The sequence below is a fragment of the Eptatretus burgeri genome, chromosome 2 (genome assembly GCF_056783735.1).
Source record: "Eptatretus burgeri isolate ZD-2024b chromosome 2, Ebu_testis_v1, whole genome shotgun sequence".
NCBI lineage: Eukaryota > Metazoa > Chordata > Myxini > Myxiniformes > Myxinidae > Eptatretus > Eptatretus burgeri.
The window spans coordinates 132,623,825-132,645,381 of NC_140962.1; the positions used below are offsets into that span (position 1 = coordinate 132,623,825).

At 44.6% G+C, this 21,557-nt stretch overlaps 2 long non-coding RNA genes across 2 annotated transcripts in view; one reads left to right on the forward strand and one right to left on the reverse strand.

Moving 5' to 3' along the window:
* The window catches only part of LOC147033175 (uncharacterized), a 388,661-nt gene that overhangs the window by 322,691 nt on the left and 44,413 nt on the right, over positions 1–21,557 (forward strand). The gene's annotated exons all lie outside the window — the stretch shown is intronic.
* Positions 13,099–21,557, reverse strand: part of LOC147033187 (uncharacterized) — a 57,555-nt gene continuing 49,096 nt past the window's right edge. Inside the window, exon 4 of the long non-coding RNA XR_015055461.1 lies at positions 13,099–14,783. This is a non-coding gene — a long non-coding RNA (uncharacterized LOC147033187). The remainder of the gene's footprint in view (positions 14,784–21,557) is intronic.

The window sequence follows — 21,557 nt, forward strand, 5'->3', positions numbered from 1 at the left end:
ACGGGCTTTAAAGTTAAAAGGATTCTTTATGGTAGTCAACGCCAGCCTGGCCAACCGTTCCCTATCAACCATTGAATTGGAGTGTTTGCATGAGTGCTTAAGCTACTTGCTGAGCGCCCATTGTCGAGAGCAGTACCGCACTTCGTCACCCTGAGCGAGTGGTTCGTGCTCCGTCACCCAAATATTTTTTCCCACCCATCACACGCAGCTGTTTATAAAGAATTATGTTTGTGATCATCTTCCTGAAACGTCTATGTAAATGTAACGTCGTTTTTCAGTGAAAGCTACTCAAGGTTTCTGGGTTGTTTACTGTACGTAATGTAGTCGGTAATGACACTGACTCCAACCTGCCGATTCCCCCAAAATTGCCCATATCGGCCAAGCGCCTGCGTGCGTGCAACATTTTCTCTGCGAACTCCCCTACACCCACCTCGCTCACTCTGTCTGAATGTCTGTCTCCGTTTCTGGACATATCCAGATGGTGATTATGTCTGGAGTCTGGACGGTGTTTGTCCGGGCAGTGTTTATGTCCAGACGGGAGTTTGTCTCCAGACTTGTGTGAGCGGTGTTTGTCTCCGGCCAACTTTGCTGCGGACGCATCTGGGCAGTGTTTGTCTCTGGACTTGTCCGGACAGGAATTTGTCTGCAGACCGTGTTTCTCATATGACCGACAGAAAATGGATTTCAGAAATTATTTTGTTTCCACCTTCACTGTTATTCCATGCAGAATCATTTTGATGTGACGGTATGAATCGTAAATAACGCTCCACCGCATGTCTGCCTTCCCTTCCTCTCACCTCACACTCTCTTCCCTCCCTCCACCCCTCCTCTCTCCTTTCCCCTCCACCTCTTCACCCTCCCTGCTCTCTCTTCCCAACCCCTCTTTCCCTCTCCCTCCACTCTTTTTATCCCTCCCCCGTTTAGTGTTGCCATCAGCGAAGCGACGGGTGGTATTTGCTGGCTTGTAAATAATTTCAATTACAACTTTAAAGGTCGACACAATGTTTGTTTATAACGAAATCGTTTTCAATGTGCACAGAGAGCCAGGAGAGAAAGAGGTGAGCCGTATAACGATGTCATCAATCATGACCTTTTTTGAAAGTGAAGTCCGAGTTTGCAAACCCATTAAGTGTAAATAAGACCAGCAACTCCTCCGTCATTTTTAAGGTTTACAAATTTTAGAATACATTTACCATGGTCGCACAAAATGAGCTTTTTGTAAACTTGTGTAACCAAATAAGTTGTATTTTTACCTCCTCCACTGAAGGTGAAGGAGGTTATGTTTTCACCCCTTTGCCCGTCTGTTTCTTGCAAAATCGAAGATTTATCACATATTGGTCAGTCGATTTTTGTCTGTTTGTCGCCTCCAGGTCACAATTTTAAACTGATCATCATGATACTTCACTGAGTTGTGGAGGTAGTCTCAACTGAGAAGCGTATTGATTTTGAGGTCAAAGGTCATCTTGAGGTCCACTTTCTAAAAACGATTTTCATCTGATTGACTTGAAATTTGAACAGGATTTGCAGAGTCCATCACAGAATTGGGAAACCAACTATTTTTGAGTTAAAAAGGTCAAAGGTCAAACTTCTAAAATAATTTCAATCTGAAAAAAGAATCGATTTTCATCCTGTTGACTTGAGCTTTGATCAAGATTGTTTTTTCATATTGAGGAAATGGACAATTTGATGTATCCATGGCAACCTTTGGAGATGGGGTGGATTTTGCAAGTATCGTTCTCTGCATGACGTCTTTTTCATCTGTGTACAGGATATCTCAAATAGTTGTGGACGGGGTTGGGTGTGTGACGAGGACAAACTGATTAGATATTGGTGAAGATCTGGATCTGGCTACTAGCATTTTAAAGTGATTCTTCACCATTGAGAGATGGGACTAAAAATGATATATAGCATGATATCTCAAGAAGTTGTGGACGGATTCGGATGAAACTTGGTGGACAGGCTGGGTGCGTGACAAGGAAGAATTGATTCCATTTTGTTGAATATCGGGATGCATCCATCCATCCATCCATCAGCACCATACTCTGTGCAGAGCGTTGGTGCTGCCTTGGCAGTCTCCTGAGCTATTTGCGCACAATTCTGGATGGGTTGGCACTCCGACACAGAATCCGGATCTGGATACGATAATTATTTAGTTTATAAAGTGACTTCACCATTGAGGGAAAGGGCCAAAAACGATATAATCCTGTATAGCATGATATTTCAAATATGTATTGGGCTCGATATGTTCTCATGGATCGGGCATTACGCGGCGGAGGTATGCGCTCTACTGAGTGCCCTTCTAGTTTTAAATTGTGTTTCTGCAAATTAAAAATCAGTGGTGGTAACCCTACTATCAATGCGTTGCTACCCTCCATCACCTTGCTCTTCCATGAGCGAAGATCTTGTCTTCAAAAACAAAATCCATTCAAACCTGGAATCTCCTACCGAATGATAACAGCTTTCATTAAGTACCTCGAGTGCTGTGAGAATTTCCCCAGAAATATTAATTTTCAATAGTTTTAGCCCATCACCCTTTGATGTGCAAAAGAGGTTTGCCTTCCATTTTGTGAGATCGCTGAATTTTATCAACTTTCCACTGGGTGGCGAAAGCGTACCAGGCTGAAGTTTCCAGCACGCACCAGTGAAGTTTTCCTTCACTAGCACTGAAGTTGGCGAACTTGTAAATTCTCGAATTACACTGCAGTGTAATGTCTGTCTGCTCTTTTCAAACATCCAAATTGAAATTTGGAGGTTGATTGGCATCTGCCTGGGAGATGGCCAGACGGAGGCCCCTGGAGTACCGGCGGAAAGTGGACACAGCGACACACTGCTCCGGCGCATGCTCCCATACCTGACCAACCTGACACTGCAGAGGTTCATATCACCACATTCGCCAAAACATTCCTGCTGCAACCATGTTTTAGGGGCATGGATATTGTAAATGGCATCCTTGCTGAATTACAGTCAATGCAATACTCTTTCAGCACTTGCATTTCCATTCCAGCTCAGAGCTGCTGTAGATCTGTCTGGTATCTTTCCCCAGGGGTCGAAAGAACAACTTGTCGAACAAATGGTGCTGATGTTGTGAATGAACAGCAACTGAAAGTGGCAATGAGATTACATGGGGGTAGATATGTGATGCAAGTGATGGCAAAGTGTAAATTAAGAGTTTGATAACATCGATACTGGGCATTTGTTCTCCGAAGGGGCAATGTGATTACATTTTCTGAAGATGTTATCGGTAACAGCAGTTGTTTTCCCAACAATGATTCATGGGTTGATCAACAATTCTGTGGTTTGACTTTTTTATTTTATCATCTCCATGCGTATGCAGCACAAGGCTGTGGGGCAGCATCATTGGGAGTGTGGCTGTGCCGTTGATGCAGTGTACACTCACCTCGAAGCTGTCTAGCCTGAGTTTGAGTTCCGGATCCAACTATAAACTATCATTTTGGTCTTTTGCAGGAAGGGCGAGGCATCGTGTGTGCATCAATTGGAAGGACGTTAAACTGAGCCTCCCGGCTGAGCTGCCAGCATTAGTTGGTGGGCGTTAAAGATCCCACAGTGTCCTTAGCAAATATTAGGTGAGCTGTCGCCGGCACCCTGGATAAATTACGAATTCATGCGAAAACCTACATTGGGAGCACGGCATCAGGGGCACAGCTGCGCCCGAGCAAGCTATGGTTCCGACAGCCATGTGCTGCATACAAAAGAAGAAGATACCATCGCATTATTTATCATGTTGGAGCCTCTGATGACATCATGTTTGGACATTTGTGTAGCAATGGTTCCCTTGTTACCTCTGCCCCTGGCAGTGGATGGAGGTTATGTTTTCACACCTGTCTGTCTGCTCAGGTAGTTCAGGTAGGAATTTGTAATCTGTTCACGGTGCTGCCGATAGATCGTCTATTCTTCGCAAAGGGCACTGTGTGATCTTTAGCGTCCACCAACGAATGCCGGTACTGGAAGATCAGTTTATGGTCCATCCAAGGTATGGTACAACACATTGATGATTCACCCTACCTGTGAAACACCAAGGCTGGACAACTTAGATGCAAGTGTGTGTACCTCCAGGGAGTCTCGGCCAGCTCCAAGCTTCTATACAGGATAAATGGATGACAGACAGAGATCGGATTTGGGGAAACAAGCGAGGGGCAGGTTCTTTGACAAATCTGTGGAGCTGTCTGAGAATGGTCAACAGTGAGAGCAACACGATCACGTACATTTGGAGGTGGCAAGAGATGGAGAAATTGCCAATATAGCTGAGTGAGAGCTGAAGTGTCTTGACCTCACAGACAGAGAAGACGTCACAATGGACTCTTTGGGATTTGAATTCACAGCAAAGTTTTCAGTAAATGGTGGTTACCAACAATTGGTTTTGGATGTGGACTTGGACATCATTCTACGACCCCTCACGACCTACCCAGAGCACATACCAGTTGGAACACAAACTGGTATCCTTCTGACAGGTGTGTTGTTCAGTTACAGGGCCATGAACCTGCAGTGTGTGGGACCGCACCTGAACCTGGGTACCTGATTTATGAAATACTCTGGAAGCTTTGATCACTTGCGAGGATGTTCATGAACAACAGCAAGGTCTGACGCGTGTATAATCCAAATGAATGCTGCTTTAAACTCACGAATTCCTCTCTCAAATCTCGGATTTGTTAATTGTGTGCTGGATAAACCAAAGCATCGACATTGTAAAAAGTCATGATTCCAAGAAATATGAAGTGGATGTGGTTTTTAAACAAGGGATGCATCCAGGTACCTATCAAATTCCAATTTTAAGCTGTCCACCCCCCCCCCCTCTACTGCCCCTACTTTTCCAGGGAGACCATTCCGTACATTAATCACACTCCGATTGAAAGACCCCTGCCTTAAAACTGTCCTCTTCTTCTTTACCCTCAAGCTATGGCCCCTGTTCCTAATACTGTCCACCCTGCTGAAAAGCTCCATTGCACCTACCTTGTCCACACCCTTCATTACCTTACACATCTCAACCTCGTGGGAGAGAGCCTGTAAATAATGAAGATTGTAATTGGGAAAATAAAACAGGAGAAAGGAGAGAAAATGGACGGAGGAAGAGAGAGAGAGAGAGAGAGAGAGAGAGAGAGAGAGAGAGAGAGAGAGAGAGAGAGAGAGAGAGAGAGAGAGAGAGAGAGAGAGAGAGAGAGAGAGAGAGAGAGAGAGAGAGAGAGAGAGAGAGAGAGAGAGATAGAGAGATAGAGAGATAGAGAGATATAGAGATATAGAGATATAGAGATATAGAGATATAGAGATATAGAGATATAGAGATATAGAGATATAGAGATATAGAGATATAGAGATATAGAGATATAGAGATATAGAGATATAGAGATATAGAGATATAGAGATATAGAGATATAGAGATATAGAGATATAGAGATATAGAGATATAGAGATATAGAGATATAGAGATATAGAGATATAGAGATATAGAGATATAGAGATATAGAGATATAGAGATATAGAGATATAGAGATATAGAGATATAGAGATATAGATATAGAGATATAGATGGAGAGGAGTCAGGGGAGGGAAGTGGAGGCACATGCAGAGGACCTGCAGGTCACGAGGATTTCACCATTGTGCGTATTTAATAAATCCATGGTGTCTTGTCCTGCTGCGACACCTGCTTGAGCAAAGATTGAGTGACATTTGCAGCCAGATATAACCTCCTAACCTTCCCATCCGTTGACAGAACAGCGGTGACCTCTCAATTGCTGTACTTCCTCAAAGTTTAAATGGTACTGCCAAGGATCGAGGCCCTTTTCCCTGCCATTGCACTTGTTAGTGAGCGGAGCTGCGGACGAGTCATGCTCTATGGGTTCGAAAGCATCATCTTCCATCATGCTGATCCTCCAGGGAGGTTGGATGGATTGTGTATGAATCATTGGCTCTTTCATGGCATGCTGCTCGATCCTGTCCGAATAGTCATCAAAATCCCATGCAGTGTGGCATCATCCAAAGTCGTTGAAAAAAATCAAAAATCTTCTCATCAATCGTAATCCTGGGCATTGGGTTCACGTGGCTCTTGTATAAGGAGGCTGAGGAACACACACCTGCCACCTATCTACCTTTGTGTCCCAATTTCCGACCATGTTGTATCACCTTCGCTCTTCACCAATGCTGTGCCACACTCTCGATGCGAGGTAACCCAGCTGGGACAGCCACTTGTCTATTTCCATTTTGTCTTCAGAACCCGCACCGGCTTATCTTGCTCTTCCCTCCAGGGCTTCAAGTTGCCTGCACAATCGCAGGGCATGCCAAACCCCCACACCGATCTCGACCACGTTCCTTATTCTCACCTGTCTTGCTGTTTGGCACAAAGTCAACTCTCTCGGGTTTCACGTCTGTTTACGTATTCCCTTGGTTTGTGACTCACACTCTGTTTGGGAAGATTTCTTTCGCGAGCTTTGAAACCCGTCCTCCAACGAAAAGCAAACAAGAAGCCTGCTCGTACTCTTGAATTGATCTTGCAATGGTGAAAACATTATTTTTCTTTAAATGTTTGCATTGTTAAATGGCAAAGTGAATACTAGTGTGGATTGTGGATCACTTCTCTCGTTAAGAGCTATTCACAAGTCCGCAAGAGCTTCGCGTCGCTGTCGTTGCTGCTGTTGTTGCTGAGGTCCTTGTTTGGGGGGGTCGATTTTTGAAATGTGCACCCATTGGTCGGACAGCTGCCGGACCACACAAACATCTGTCTGTCTGTCTATCCATCTGTTTAGCCATCCCACCTGTGGTTTTTCAGACTTTTTCTCCCTATACCCTTTGACGTATTCAACTGAAACTTGGTACATGGCTTTGTTATGATAAGTTACAGAACAAGTTCGAGTTTCGGGCTGTTTCATCAATATTTCAGAGTTATGTCCTTTTTGGACTTAGAAATATCACATTGGTCGGGGACATGTCTTACAAAGACATGTCAAGATGTCACATGCATCCTGTGGCTGCTGGTTGCATCAATGCTGGGAGCACGACTGCGCTGCTGATGCTGTTACTAATAAGCTGGTATTCATTTTGTCGACCTCGGAAGCATGATAGGCTGAGTCAACCCACCTGGTGTTATTTAACAGCACGACAGGGGCTCAAACTCAAGACCCTGAGATCTTAAGTCAGCCACCTTAACCGTTAAGCCAACAACAGGTTTTTAAAAAAAAAAGTTTATGCTTGGTTTGCACCGTCGAAGGTGATCATTTTTGGAACCATTCTCGAGCCATGTATGCGCTGCCTTCCACAGTACAGTATATACCACTCATTAAGCATTGTCTCGACAATGCCGTCACCTGCTTTGGTTTCGTACTCCAGCAGGATGCTTCGGCATCTTTCCTTACGTTGCATCGGGAGAGATTGGACCGCAGTAGATGCGAGCAAGGTGCTCCTGTTGGGAAATGTGGGGTCAGACTCACCGGAGGATGTGTTGAGATGCTGAGACATTGGAGGAAAATTTGGCTCTGAAGCCAAGACATCTGGTCTGGGAGGCCAGCTTGAGATGTGATTGGCACACGACTCATCTCAGCAGATCATGAAGCCGAGTTCCAATGACTCCAGGGAGATGAATTTTAGGGTTTGTGTAAAGACAAGGGAAGAGAGAGTGTCACTATCCAACATTGAACACCATGTTCCCAGTTATTTACCAGGTTCTAATTTTTTTTTTTCAATTGGCAGACAGGGATGCAGTTGTAGTTTACCCCTTGACCACTTCTCATGTGAAGAACTGTTTGGTATAAATTTGGTATAAATTGTAATCAAGATGTTCGAGGGTAGTCGAGGGACCATTGATTAAAACAAAAAGTATGACAAGTATCAAGACATTGTTTTGAAGGACACCAGCCTGTAATGAGATTATAGGATTGAGAATCCTGCCCCAGGTGATGTGCTGCTTGCAATCATAGAAGAGCTTACAGGCGGTTTGAAAGAGACCTGTAGATGGTATTTAGAGATCCGAGACCGCTTCATGAGCAGTGCTTGATGCCAGACCGTGGTGGGAGGGAGTGTGATCGGGTTGGGAGGCAGTGTGATCGGGGTGGGAGGGAGTGTGATCGGGGTGGGAAGGAGTGTGATCGGGGTGGGAAGGAGTGTGATCGGGGTGGGAAGGAGTGTGATCGGGGTGGGAAGGAGTGTGATCGGGGTGTGAGGGAGTGTGATCGGGGTGGGAGGGAGTGGGATCGGGGTGGGAGGGAGTGTGGGAGGGAGTGGGATCGGGGTAGGAGGGAGTGTGATCGGGGTGGGAGGGAGTGTGATCGGGGTGGGAGGGAGTGTGATCGGGGTGGGAGGGAGTGTGATCGGGGTGGGAGGGAGTGTGATCGGGGTGGGAGGGAGTGTGATCGGGGTGGGAGGGAGTGTGATCGGGGTGGGAGGGAGTGTGATCGGGGTGGGAGGGAGTGTGATCGGGGTGGGAGGGAGTGTGATCGGGGTGGGAGGGAGTGTGATCGGGGTGGGAGGGAGTGTGATCGGGGTGGGAGGGAGTGTGATCGGGGTGGGAGGGAGTGTGGAAGGGAGTGTGATCGGGGTGGGAAGGAGTGTGATCGGGGTGGGAAGGAGTGTGATCGGGGTGGGAAGGAGTGTGATCGGGGTGGGAAGGAGTGTGATCGGGGTGGGAGGGAGTGTGATCGGGGTGGGAGGGAGTGTGAGCGGGGTGGGAGGGCGTGTGATCGGGGTGGGAGGGAGTGTGATCGGGGTGGGAGGGAGTGTGATCGGGGCGGGAAGGAGTGTGTTGGGGGTGGGAGGGAGTGGGATCGGGGTGGGAGGGAGTGGGATCGGGGTGGGAGGGAGTGGGATCGGGGTGGGAGGGAGTGTGATCGGGGTGGGAGGGAGTGTGAGCGGGGTGGGAGGGAGTGTGATCGGGGTGGGAGGGAGTGTGATCGGGGTGGGAGGGAGTGTGATCGGGGTGGGAGGGAGTGTGATCGGGGTGGGAGGGAGTGTGATCGGGGTGGGAAGGAGTGTGATCGGGGTGGGAGGGAGTGTGATCGGGGTGGGAGGGAGTGTGATCGGGGTGGGAGGGAGTGTGATCGGGGTGGGAGGGAGTGTGATCGGGGTGGGAGGGAGTGTGATCGGGGTGGGAGGGAGTGTGATCGGGGTGGGAGGGAGTGTGATCGGGGTGGGAGGGAGTGTGGGAGGGAGTGTGATCGGGGTGGGAGGGAGTGTGATCGGGGTGGGAGGGAGTGTGATCGGGATGGGAGGGAGTGGGATCGGGGTGGGAGGGAGTGTGATCGGGGTGGGAGGGAGTGTGATCGGGGTGGGAGGGAGTGTGATCGGGGTGGGAGGGAGTGGGATCGGTGTGCGTGGGAGGGAGTGGGTTCGGGGTGGGAGGGAGTGTGATCGGGGTGGGAGGGAGTGAGATAGGGGTTGGGAAGGGGGGAGTGGGATTGGAGGGGGTACAGAGGAGGGGAATGCATCCTATAATCACTTAAATGCAACCATATCACTACCTTCTTGTCTGCTCTATGCTCTTTCCTTTGCGATCCTGATCTTTTGACCTGTTTCTTTGCAAGAAGATCAACTGTATTCTCCATCACCATTGTGTTTTCTCTTCTTATATTACCTTCGGCACCGAAGGTGAAGGAGGTTTTGTTTTCACCCCTTTCTGTCTTTGCTTGTTTGTCTGTTTGTTTGTTTGTGTTCAGGATGTCTCAAAATGTTGTAGACGGATCCAGATGAAATTTTGTGGACAGGTTTGGCATGTGACAAGGACGAACTGATTCGATTTTGGTGAAGATCCGGATCTGAAACCGGATGCGAGATTTATTTAATTTTTAAAGTGATTCTTCACCATCGAGAGATAGGGCCAATAACTATGTTTGACATGATATTTACCCTCACCAATAACTATGTTTGACATGATATTTAACCTCACCAATAACTATGTTTGACATGATATTTACCCTCACCAATAACTATGTTTGACATGATATTTAACCTCACCAATAACTATGTTTGACATGATATTTAACCTCACCAATAACTATGTTTGACATGATATTTAACCTCACCAATAACTATGTTTGACATGATATTTACCCTCACCAATAACTATGTTTGACATGATATTTAACCTCACCAATAACTATGTTTGACATGATATTTAACCTCACCAATAACTATGTTTGACATGATATTTAACCTCACCAATAACTATGTTTGACATATTTACCCTCACCAATAACTATGTTTGACATGATATTTACCCTCACCAATAACTATGTTTGACATGATATTTACCCTCACCAATAACTATGTTTGACATGATATTTACCCTCACCAATAACTATGTTTGACATGATATTTAACCTCACCAATAACTATGTTTGACATGATATTTAACCTCACCAATAACTATGTTTGACATGATATTTACCCTCACCAATAACTATGTTTGACATGATATTTAACCTCACCAATAACTATGTTTGACATGATATTTAACCTCACCAATAACTATGTTTGACATGATATTTAACCTCACCAATAACTATGTTTGACATGATATTTAACCTCACCAATAACTATGTTTGACATGATATTTACCCTCACCAATAACTATGTTTGACATGATATTTACCCTCACCAATAACTATGTTTGACATGATATTTAACCTCACCAATAACTATGTTTGACATGATATTTACCCTCACCAATAACTATGTTTGACATGATATTTAACCTCACCAATAACTATGTTTGACATGATATTTAACCTCACCAATAACTATGTTTGACATGATATTTACCCTCACCAATAACTATGTTTGACATGATATTTACCCTCACCAATAACTATGTTTGACATGATATTTAACCTCACCAATAACTATGTTTGACATGATATTTACCCTCACCAATAACTATGTTTGACATGATATTTAACCTCACCAAAAACTATGTTTGGCATTATATTTACGTTCACCAAAAACTATGTTTGGCATGAGTGTGATGCCAAACATCATCTATCTATAATTCCAGCAATCTGTGTGTGTGTGTGTGTGTGTGTGTGTGTGTGTGTGTGTGTGTGTGTGTGTGTGTGTGTGTGTGTGTGTGTGTGTGTGTGTGTGTGTGTGTGTGTGTGTGTGTGACCGCTGTTTCTCGACAACCGCTGGTCCGATCTAATTGAAACTTGCCAGATATATTGTTGGGGACCTGAGGATGTGCCTTTTCAAGGTTTGATATTAATCGGACAAGTGCTTCCCAAGTTATGGCCATTTATTTACCAACCAATGACAGGAAGCGTTGCTGCGTAGCCGTAGTCGATGGTGAAGAGAAACTCAGCCGCGTTCGCCATTATGGGTTTTTTCTATCCTCTCCTCTCCTCTTCTCTCCTCTTCGTGTTTTTCCTTGCGAAAAGGCAAAATACGTTGACGCTAATTGAATAATTGGCCATTAAAAGCCTCCGTATTCTTGCCCTGGACGAGGAAACAAAGAAGCGCCGTTTCCTCAGCAATGTTGTTTATGAAGAGGTGCTAACGAGATAAAGGTGTGTACAATGTACATGGACACGATTTTTTATTTATTTATTTATTGAAGAAAAATTGTTCCAAAAATAATTTATCAAAAAAAGTGCACAACTTTTTTTTGTTTCCAATTGTCAAAACACGTTGTGGCCTCTGGAAGTGTTAAGGAATTCAGCTCCACTCAACATGCTTGGTGCTTGACAACGAAATACATCTCAATTTGGTGGTAAAAACGATTCACAACGACGGGTTTCCTTACTCATTCCTCTGCAGTCTGCATTCAACCCCTTCATTTGTCATCTCATTGACCTCATTTCGTCTATCTATAATTCCAGCAGTGTGTGTGTGTGTGTGTGTGTGTGTGTGTGTGTGTGTGTGTGTGTGTGTGTGTGTGTGTGTGTGTGTGTGTGTGTGTGTGTGTGTGTGTGTGTGTGTGTGTGTGTGTGTGTGTGTGTGTGTGTGTGTGTGTGTGTTTCTGTGTGTCTGTGACCGCTGTTTCCCGACAACCACTGGTCCGATCTGATTGAAACTTGCCAGCTATATTGCTGGGGACCTGTGTATGTGCCTTTTCAAGATTTGATATTAATCGGACAAGTGATTCCCAAGTTATGGCCATTTATTTACCAACCAATCACAGGACACGTTTCTGCGTTGGCGTGGCTGCGTAGGCCGGTGCACGGCCGGCCGACGATGACGTCACGTGCCGTGCTGGTTACGATGGGGATCGATCGGTGCCTTAGTTACCGTGGGGTAGGAGTGCCAATGGTAAATGGCAGCGAATGTCATGGCAAGCAAAGACAGGGAGGTAAACTTGATTTTATTTAACTCTGTGTGTAAGTATCACAGCAGTTGTTACTTCAATGAAAGCGATAATTTGTGGAATGATGTGAACATTCCGTACGGGCATGCACTACTTTTGGATAGTGATGACTTACTGTATTCTAATAATTTCTCGATTTCTTATCCGCATTTATAGATAAACACAATGCCCCAATCCAGTCGTTTATGGGAGCGAAGGAATGGCCTGTGTGTTTGTTTGAAAGTTTTTTTTTTTTGCATGTACGGCCACACACATATGGGCACGCGAGAGCGAAGGAACGGACTGTGTGGTTGTTGTTTCTGGCATGCGGTTTGAAAGTTTTTTTTATTTTTATTTTTTGTATGTACGGCCACGCACGTACGGCCATGCACGTACGGCCATGCACATATGGACACGTACGGCCACGCGAGATCGAAGGAACGGCCTGTGAGTTGTTGTTTCTGGCAAGCGGTTTTAAAGTGTATATATATATATATATATATATATATATATATATATATATATATATATATATATATATATATATATATATATATATATATATATATAAATTTTTTTTTTTGCACGTACAGCCACGCACGTACGGGCACGTGAAAGCGAAGGAACGGCTTGTGTGGTTGTTGTTTCTGGCACTCTGTTTGAGTTTTTTTGCGGGGGGGGGGGGAGGGTTTGCACGCACGGCCACGCATCTACGGGCATGCACTAGTTATATTTAACCTCACGAAAGTAGAGGGTATTACATTTGGGTCCCTTTGCTTGTCTGTTTGTTTGTCTGTATGTCTGTCTGTTTGTCTGCACAGAACTTTTGTGTTTTTCTCTGCAACCGCTTGTCCGATTGAGGCGACATTTTCACCATTTGTGCGACTACTCATGTAGAATGTTTTAATGATAATTATGACGTCATACGTCACGTGGCATGGCAGTCATTTTGGGAAAAATGTAAAAAGTTTGGACCTATGTATCTGAATCTGCACCAAGGAAAAAATTGAAACTTGGCACATCGCAAGTACTCCTCGTGGGGAATGAGTGTGATTTTTTGTTTGGGCGGGGGACGTCATAGGTGCCCTCGTTATGACGTCATAGTTGCATATGCAGAACGCCGCATCCGATCAAGATGAAAATTTTGAGGGTCATCTCGGTATGAAATGGTGCACAGAAAAAGATTTTCATTACCTCATTTCAGGTACGTGCTTTACCAAGTACCCTTCTCATAACCGACTGCATCTGTCACACCATACAGCCCAATTAGCAGGTAATGTTTATCTCAGTATCCTTTATTTACCCTCCACACAGTGTGCACGTTCACCTTATAATTCCCTCCACGTTACATAAACCGGAATAAATCAAAGCAAACATTCAATTTCGTTTTGAGGTCTAATTGCAAAAATGACAGTTCAAAAAAAAAAAAAAATCAAATCAACCTTATCAACAACATCAAGCACTATCACTCACCCACTCAACATGCCAAGTGTTGGCTTAATGGTAAATGTGGCTGGCTTAAGACATTAGGGTCTTGAGTTTAAGCCTCTGCAAAATACTGTTAAATTAATACCAGGTGGGGTTGACTCAGCCTGTCATTCTTCTGAGGTTGTTAAAATGAATACCACCTTACTGGTTGCAGGGGCATTGCATCAGTGGCACAGTTGTGTCCCCAGGAAATGATGTAGCCAAGCAGCCACAGGCTGCATATAAATAAATAAACATACTCAGCAAAGTGAGTCATGATGTATTCAAACATTTGAACATTTTCACTACTTCCTACAATCATACAAGCTGTGATAGTTTTAAACATTCTGATTTGTTTTAAAGTTCGAGCAAAAACTGCAAAATACAGGCAATCCATAAAAACTCGCAAGTCATCAGTAAAGGCTGCAGTGAAGAGGAAAATGGGAAAATGTCTGCACTGTAACCAAGTATAATGAGTCTGTATATTGAACAGCACTTTGTATTAGATGCTGAACCCACATGAAATAATATTTAACCCCAAACCTTCATTATCATCCATTTTAAGTTTGACAGGTGCGGTTGAGTGAACCGCGATGGGGCTGGCTGGATACCTGAGAAGAAGGTTCGAATCCTGGCCCAGCTATAGACCATCATCCTGGTGTTTTGCAGGCATGGCGAGGCATCAATGTGTGTCATCCTTGGGTAGGCTATCACCAGCACCCTGAACAAACGACAAATTCCTGCCACCTTCAGTCGAACATCAGGTCGAGCCGGTCGGTTCACGGAATACTTGGGCCTGCCGGACTCCACAAGAAGGTGCAAATAATTGTGGCCGTTAAAAAATTAGTAGTAGTACATGTCGTAGTCAGGGGTAGTGGTGCTGGTCGGCTGGTCGTAGTTGTAATATTCTGGTAATAGTAAGCCTGATGTTGGCTTTGGATTCTAGGGTCTTGAGTTTGAGCCTCTGTCGGCCGTTGAATTGACACCAGGTGGATTCTCAGCTTGTCATCCTTCTGAGGTCGGAAAAATGAGTGACAGCATCCTGGGAACAGGGGGCATCAGGGACACAGCTTTGCCCCCCAGAAAATGATACAGTCAAGCAGTCAATCATAGGCTGCCTATGAAAAACTAAATAAATTGGTAATAGTAGCAGTAGTTGTCCAACATACTACTAGTCTATTACATCATTGATTAAGCTTTCCACATCCTTCTCAATCAATGTAGTATCCTGTTTATTTACATTTATTTATATATATATATATATATATATATATATATATATATATATATATATATATATAATTGTTTTTTGTTTGTGAAGCAATGATTTGTGTTTTATTCGGAGGGAGGTTGTTGGGCTGAGACAATGCCCATGATGGAGAGAGTTTTGCTGGCTTGAGATCATCTTTACGGTGGTGTCATGGAAGCTTTATTTTTATGGCCATGTTGGTTTACGTGGATTTACAAGGAACTTTGATGCAGATGGAGGCTATTCCTCACATCATGTCTGTGTTACACCAACACCAGATCCCTCTATTCTACCCCCTTTATCTCCAATGTATCTCGGTACCTATCTGATTCCAATTTAAACCTGTCGACTCTTCTCTGCAACCACTACCTTTCTCGGGAGACCATTCCATGCGTGAACTAGAGAGTTCATGGAACACAATACTCCACGCAGTGTGATCCATCCATCCATCCATTAGGACCATACTCTGTGCAGAGCGTTGGTGCTGCCGAAGCAGTCTCCTTGTCTATTGGGCACAATCCTGGACGGGTCGCCACTCCGACACAGGATACCAACATGCTGGCACTCATTTTGCAGACCTGAGAAGGATGACAGGCAGACTCAACCCCACCTGGTATTAATTAAACAGTTGAGCAGGATTTGAACTCGGGATCCTCGGATCTCAAGCCCACCACTCCAGCCATTAAGCCAACACCAGACATAAAACAGAGTTACACAAAGAAACCAGAAGGGTACTCGGTGGAGCGAGTACCTCCGCCAGGCTGAACGGATTACATTTTGTATCCACTGATAGGTCGGATCTGGATCTTGACCTGAACCAAAATCGAATCGGCTTGTTCTTGTCACATAACCAACTCATCCACAAAGTTTCGTTCGGATCCATCCGTAACTTTTTGAGATATCCCGTCCACGGATAAACAGACAGGGGTGAAAACATAACCTTCGTCCACTGACGGTGGAGGTAACTCAAAGCAGGAGGAAGGAATTCAGCCCATCATACCTGAGCCACATCAACACCAGATCAATTTATCCGTTAAAACAACGCAATTTCATTGGGGGGCAATGAGGGGATGAATGTGGATGAGATAATGTGGCAAGCCCTGGGATACCCCAAGGGTGGCAAAATATAAATGGGGAAATATATTTGTTTTATAAATTATTTTAATAAAAAAAAAAAGAAAACAGCGAATTTTGGGGGTTTTTCGGGGGCGGGGGAGGGGGTGGTGGTCTGGGGTAGTGAATGGTGGGTGAAGGTGTTTCTTGGTTAAAAAACACAATATCAACCACACAACACTCCTTGACGAGACCCCCCCCACCCCCACCAACACTCCGTACACATGCACATAATCACCCATCAATGCTCAAATGACCTAAAATCCTGCCAACATCCCCATTCCCCTCTATCTCCATAACTTCCAGGTACCTATCTAATTCTAATTTAAACTTATCTACTGTTTCTGCTGCCACTACCTTTCCAGGAGACCATTCCATACATTAACTACTCTTTGAGTTAAAATCCCCTTCCTGACTTCCGTCTTAACTCCTCTTCTTTACTCTCAAACTACAGCACCTGGTCCTTTCACTGTCTCCTCTGTTCAATAATTCTTCTGCACTTATTTTATCTATACCCTTCACTATACATCTCCATCATATCTCCTCGTAACCGCCTCCTTTCCGGTGTATAAAGTCCCGTCTCCTTCAGCCGCTCATCATAGCTGAGTCGAGCTTGGCCCGGAATCGATGTCGGAGCCCTGCGCTGAACCCTCTCTACGACACCTATGTGCTTCCTCAGTTGTGATGACCAATGTTGCACACAATATTTAAGATGGACCCTCACCAAGTGATTAGACAGTCCTTCCATTTTAAGAAAATAATGTTGTTATTAAAGATCGTTTTAAAAAATCCCAAAGTTCAGCACCGCTGTAGCAGTCTTGCTTATTTTTTTTTATGTATGCAGCCTTTGGCTGTATCATTTCATAGGGGCACAGCTGTGCTACTGATACAATGCAATCAACTGGTACTCATTTTGCTACAGGCAGTCAGTAGCCCCCGCAGTTCAGTTATTTCGATGAGTGTGTGTTTATAGTTAGGGTCCTGTCCCTAATGTCTAAGGGGAATTTCATGTGTGTGCTGCCGGTTTATTTTTTAGTCAGGGATTTTTTAACAACGACAACGACAACGACAACATCCTTCACTCAACCCCGTCGCCATTACACACGTGGTCTTCGGTGAGGAGGTAGGCGGAGCTACAATCGCCTCAGATCGGGACTCCACCCAGAAGGGAGGGAGTTGCCTCGCCTACTGTGGGCTGTCCAATGAGGGACGGCCAGCAAATTGCGCGATGTGACCGTCCAATCAGGAGGCGAGTGGCCAGGGAAAAAGTCCCTCCCACCTCACGAAACGAAGAGTGATTGGCGCGGTCTGTCTGGCTGTCTGGGTCTGCCTCGCCTGGTGTCGTCTGATCCGGCTGAAAGCTTTTTCGGCCTTGATCGCCTGTCGCCTCGTCCGCTTTCGTGCTGGCTGGCGTCCGTTGCTCTATCCCTCGTCCCTGGTGCTTGGTGCTGCGTTGAGGTGGTGGGTTCGAGTACCGCCACCGGACATGCTCGACCAGACTGCACGAGGCGGACAGGTGCAAGTGCAGACTCTTGCCCTCAGCTCACCTTCCCTCCCGAGCTGAAGGGCCAAATAAAGGCCGCGGCCACCATTTATTTTGGGTGTGTGCGTGTGTATCTGTGGGCCCAGTCTATAAGTAGCAATTGTTTTAGTGCCTTGTACATTACTTGCATTCCTTCTCGATAGTCGGTTGAACTCTGCTCTTTTTGTGCTCCCCCTGCCCCATTATAAATATACCCCGATTGTTCAATGTACCAGCTCGTTGTCTGTCACTTTCTTTCATTGGATTTGACGACGTGGGTACTTAGGTATATTGAAATTTGGCCATTAACCCTACCCCACGCCGTCAGAGAATATGCGAGCACGGTCCTTAAGTGATCCATGACCTTCGGAGTTGTCCGAGAGTCACGTCCTAAATTCCGGGGTGTCCGGTGGAGACGACCCTACTGCTGCCCCTAGTGGTCGTTTATCGTCACCGAACCCCGGCCCACAACAATATCACAGGCTGAGTCAACCACACCTGGTGTTGATTCAACAACACCACAGGGGCTTGAACTCAAGATCCAAAGATATAAGATCTTAAGCCAGCCACTGTAACCAATAGCCAGCACTGAAACAGTTTCATACATCACCCCTATGTTCTTATACACTGTAATAAGACGACGTTGAGTCGCAGTTTAGAAGAAGGAGGCTTCATTGATCACTATGGAACACAATGTCAATCAGCATCATGTTTAGCCAAATAGGTTGTACCCTCTCACATGCCATTCCCTGTCACACTCGATGTCGACATACGTATCGCATCTTTCTTGGAAGTATTATGAAGGAGATTTGTGTTATACAGTGTTCAAAGTATAAAATTCAATCAAAATAAATATTTGAAGAGGTTTAAAGGTGTATAAATTAATTAATTACGGGTTTCACCACCATTTTCTCCAGTGTCTGTTACATCACCCGATCGAACATGTTACATTAGTTATTCGTGCCTGTTGTTTGTGTCCTTTATGACGTCCTTAAAAACAGTAACTTTCCTGTTTGGAATGATTTTCAATTTCGTTTGGTTGCCGGGCAGACAGAGTAAAAATAATATCATCTCACTCCTCTCTGCGCGTGCACGATCGGGCCAAATTCAGAGCCAATATACTGTAAAACAGCAAACATGTCTTTCTATTCGTGTTCAAAATACAATATTTAATTTAAAGAAGCTGTTTGTCGATCATAAACTGATAAGACGGACGGACGGACAGACATGAACCCAATTCCTTAATCCTGCTGTTTAAACAATTCCACGAATTCCTTAATTCGTGTGCACGGGCTAATACTCTCCGATTGAAAGACCCCTTCCTTAATACTGTCTGAAGTCTCATCTTCTTTACTTTCAGGCCCCTGGGATGTACTCCGTTAACAAGCAGTCATGCTATCACTTTCCAAACCAGTCGTTTCATCCTTTCATATTTACTCTACTTTTCATCCCAATTCTTCAAGGTCTACACACATGCAAAACTCCTTTCCAACATGCACAGTGTCAGGTACAGTACATAGATACGTTTGGCAGAGGGCTTTTCCTATTGACTCCTCATTTATTTACATTTCTTTTCCTCTTCCCCGTACTCTGTAGCTGCTGCTAACACAGTAAATTAATTTGGGGGAAGTTGTCAGAAGAGGATTGAGTAAAATGGAAAATGATGGCCCGGACAGCATTTGCTCGAGGACCATGATGGCATCGTTTACATGGAGACCGCCATGTTGTTAAACGGTGCTGAGAACTCCGTTCAGTTGGAGTGTTTGCTTGAGCACTTTGAATCAAGTGAGCCACTTAGAAAGCGACCGCAAGGTGCTTGCTCACAGAATACACCCTTGGTCCTAAGACTGTCTATTTTACTGAAAACTCAGGTGTTCCTGATAGCTTAGTCGACCCCCTGCTTTTTCCCTCATTCTCCCTGTTTCAGTGTGAATGGTCATTGTGTGAGCGGTGCCCAAGGAGATTTTGTTTCTTTCCTTGTTGCATGTTGTGATTATTTATTATGGTCTGTCCGCATGTCTTCTGTGTGTCGTCGTTGTTTTGTCCTGTCCGTATTAAGGTGTTTGTTTATTTCCTGAGGTCCATTTCTGCCATCCTTCCTTCGCAAACCGTTTCAGATACATTGAGCATCCCTGGAGGGAAAATTAGTTAAAAACCAGAGATAACAAGCATAAAATAGGTATGCTCATTTATCTTCTGGTTCTGGGTTGCTCCACGTGTCGGTGAAATTTTCAACTGCTCTTTCCACCGAAATCGGAGATAACTTTTCCAAACCGGATTCATTGTTTGTTTTATTTTTTTGTTATATTTTCGTCGCTGCTGTGTTTCTGTTTGTGTTTTCATCCAATTTTGCTTGTTAATCGTACCTTGTTGTGCTGTATTGTCGAATTTGTTTTAGTGTAGCAAAGGCCTACTCCTCAGATAGCCAGTGAGCAGATTATGTCTCGGTTTTGAGATTGTGTTTCTCATCCTGCTTCTTTTTCTTCTTTTTTTTTTCCTCAAAGTTTTTGTCCTTTCTGTCTCTTCAACGTTATCTTATTCTCCCTCCTTGTTTCAAAAAAAACAAAACAAAAAAAACTTTATTTTTCCACTCCAGAACATTATATCATTCTGCCTTCTACCTGTACTTTCTGTACGTCATTCTTTATCTTTCCCTTTTCTTATATCTCCAAACTGAATCTTCATTAAAGGAAATGCTTCTTCCTTCCTTCCTTCCTTTAGAAGCTTTAAAAAACATTTTGAAATGCTTCACTTTCCTTATTTCTTCGTTCCATACCACTAAAGCGATGTTCGATGAGCAGACGGCAGGTTCGTCCTATGAAACTCGAAAGTACAAGCACGCTGCAGTTGATTGGGAACGGTGTATCTTCTGCCAACGACCAGGAAAGGCTGACCTCCACAGCATAATGAAAATGAGTGCGTCGCAAAACATCATTGACCTGTCGAAAGAGGACTATGTCATGTCGGTTAGGATGGCCAATGTTATGCATTTAATAGCTGCAGAAGGGAAGTACCACAAACAATGCTATGTTGAATTCAAGCGAAGGTTGAAAAAGGAGAGAGCACGTCATTCTCTGTGCTCAGATCCAATCCTGAATGACCTGGGGGACATGCTACTGGTGGGCCTGTCTGCTGGTAATGCTTATGAAATGAGAAAGGCTTGGGAGAAGTATGTAGAACTATGTAATGCAACTGAGCAAGCCATCCCTGACAGCTACTTGTCCAGAAGGCAGACATTCTATACTACATTGCAGAAGGTTATTGGTGACGAAGGTTCCTTTATAAGACCACGCAATCGAAATGGACCACTCCTTTTTTATCCCAGTGACAAATCTCCTTATGTTATTGCCAGTGCCCTGTCAGATATCTCTGAGGGAAAAGATGACAGTGATGATACATCCATGACATCCGAACTACAGCTCCCTTCACTCAATGGGCTGCAGGGAATCGTCCACTCTGCACTTCGACTCCGAGCTGACTTAGAACGTATGCCTGGTCCTGATACAGCATGGAGGGGTCTAACAGCAGATGCAGTGGAAGCCATTGTTCTAGTTAGCTTATATCTATTTCTGTCTGTCCTCTTTGGTGGGACTGATGTGCTGGAAACTGATGATCATCAACAGGATGATATGGGACATACCGCAACAAAGCAAAGGATCTTCAATATCGCTCAAGATGTAGTGCTTGCACTGTCGAAGGGGAAAAAGTTAACACCAAAACATGTCGGCCTGGGCATGACATTACACCAGGCTACAAGATCGGAAAAACTGGTGGATCTCTTTAACACTGCTGGCGGCACAATAGGCACACAAGTATTGCGAATGACATTCTTGAGAAATTTGAGGACAACAACAACACTTGCATCCCTGATGGTCTGGTACTCTATGAACCTGGCAGACTTGTTTTCGGATCAGCCAACAACATAGATGTCA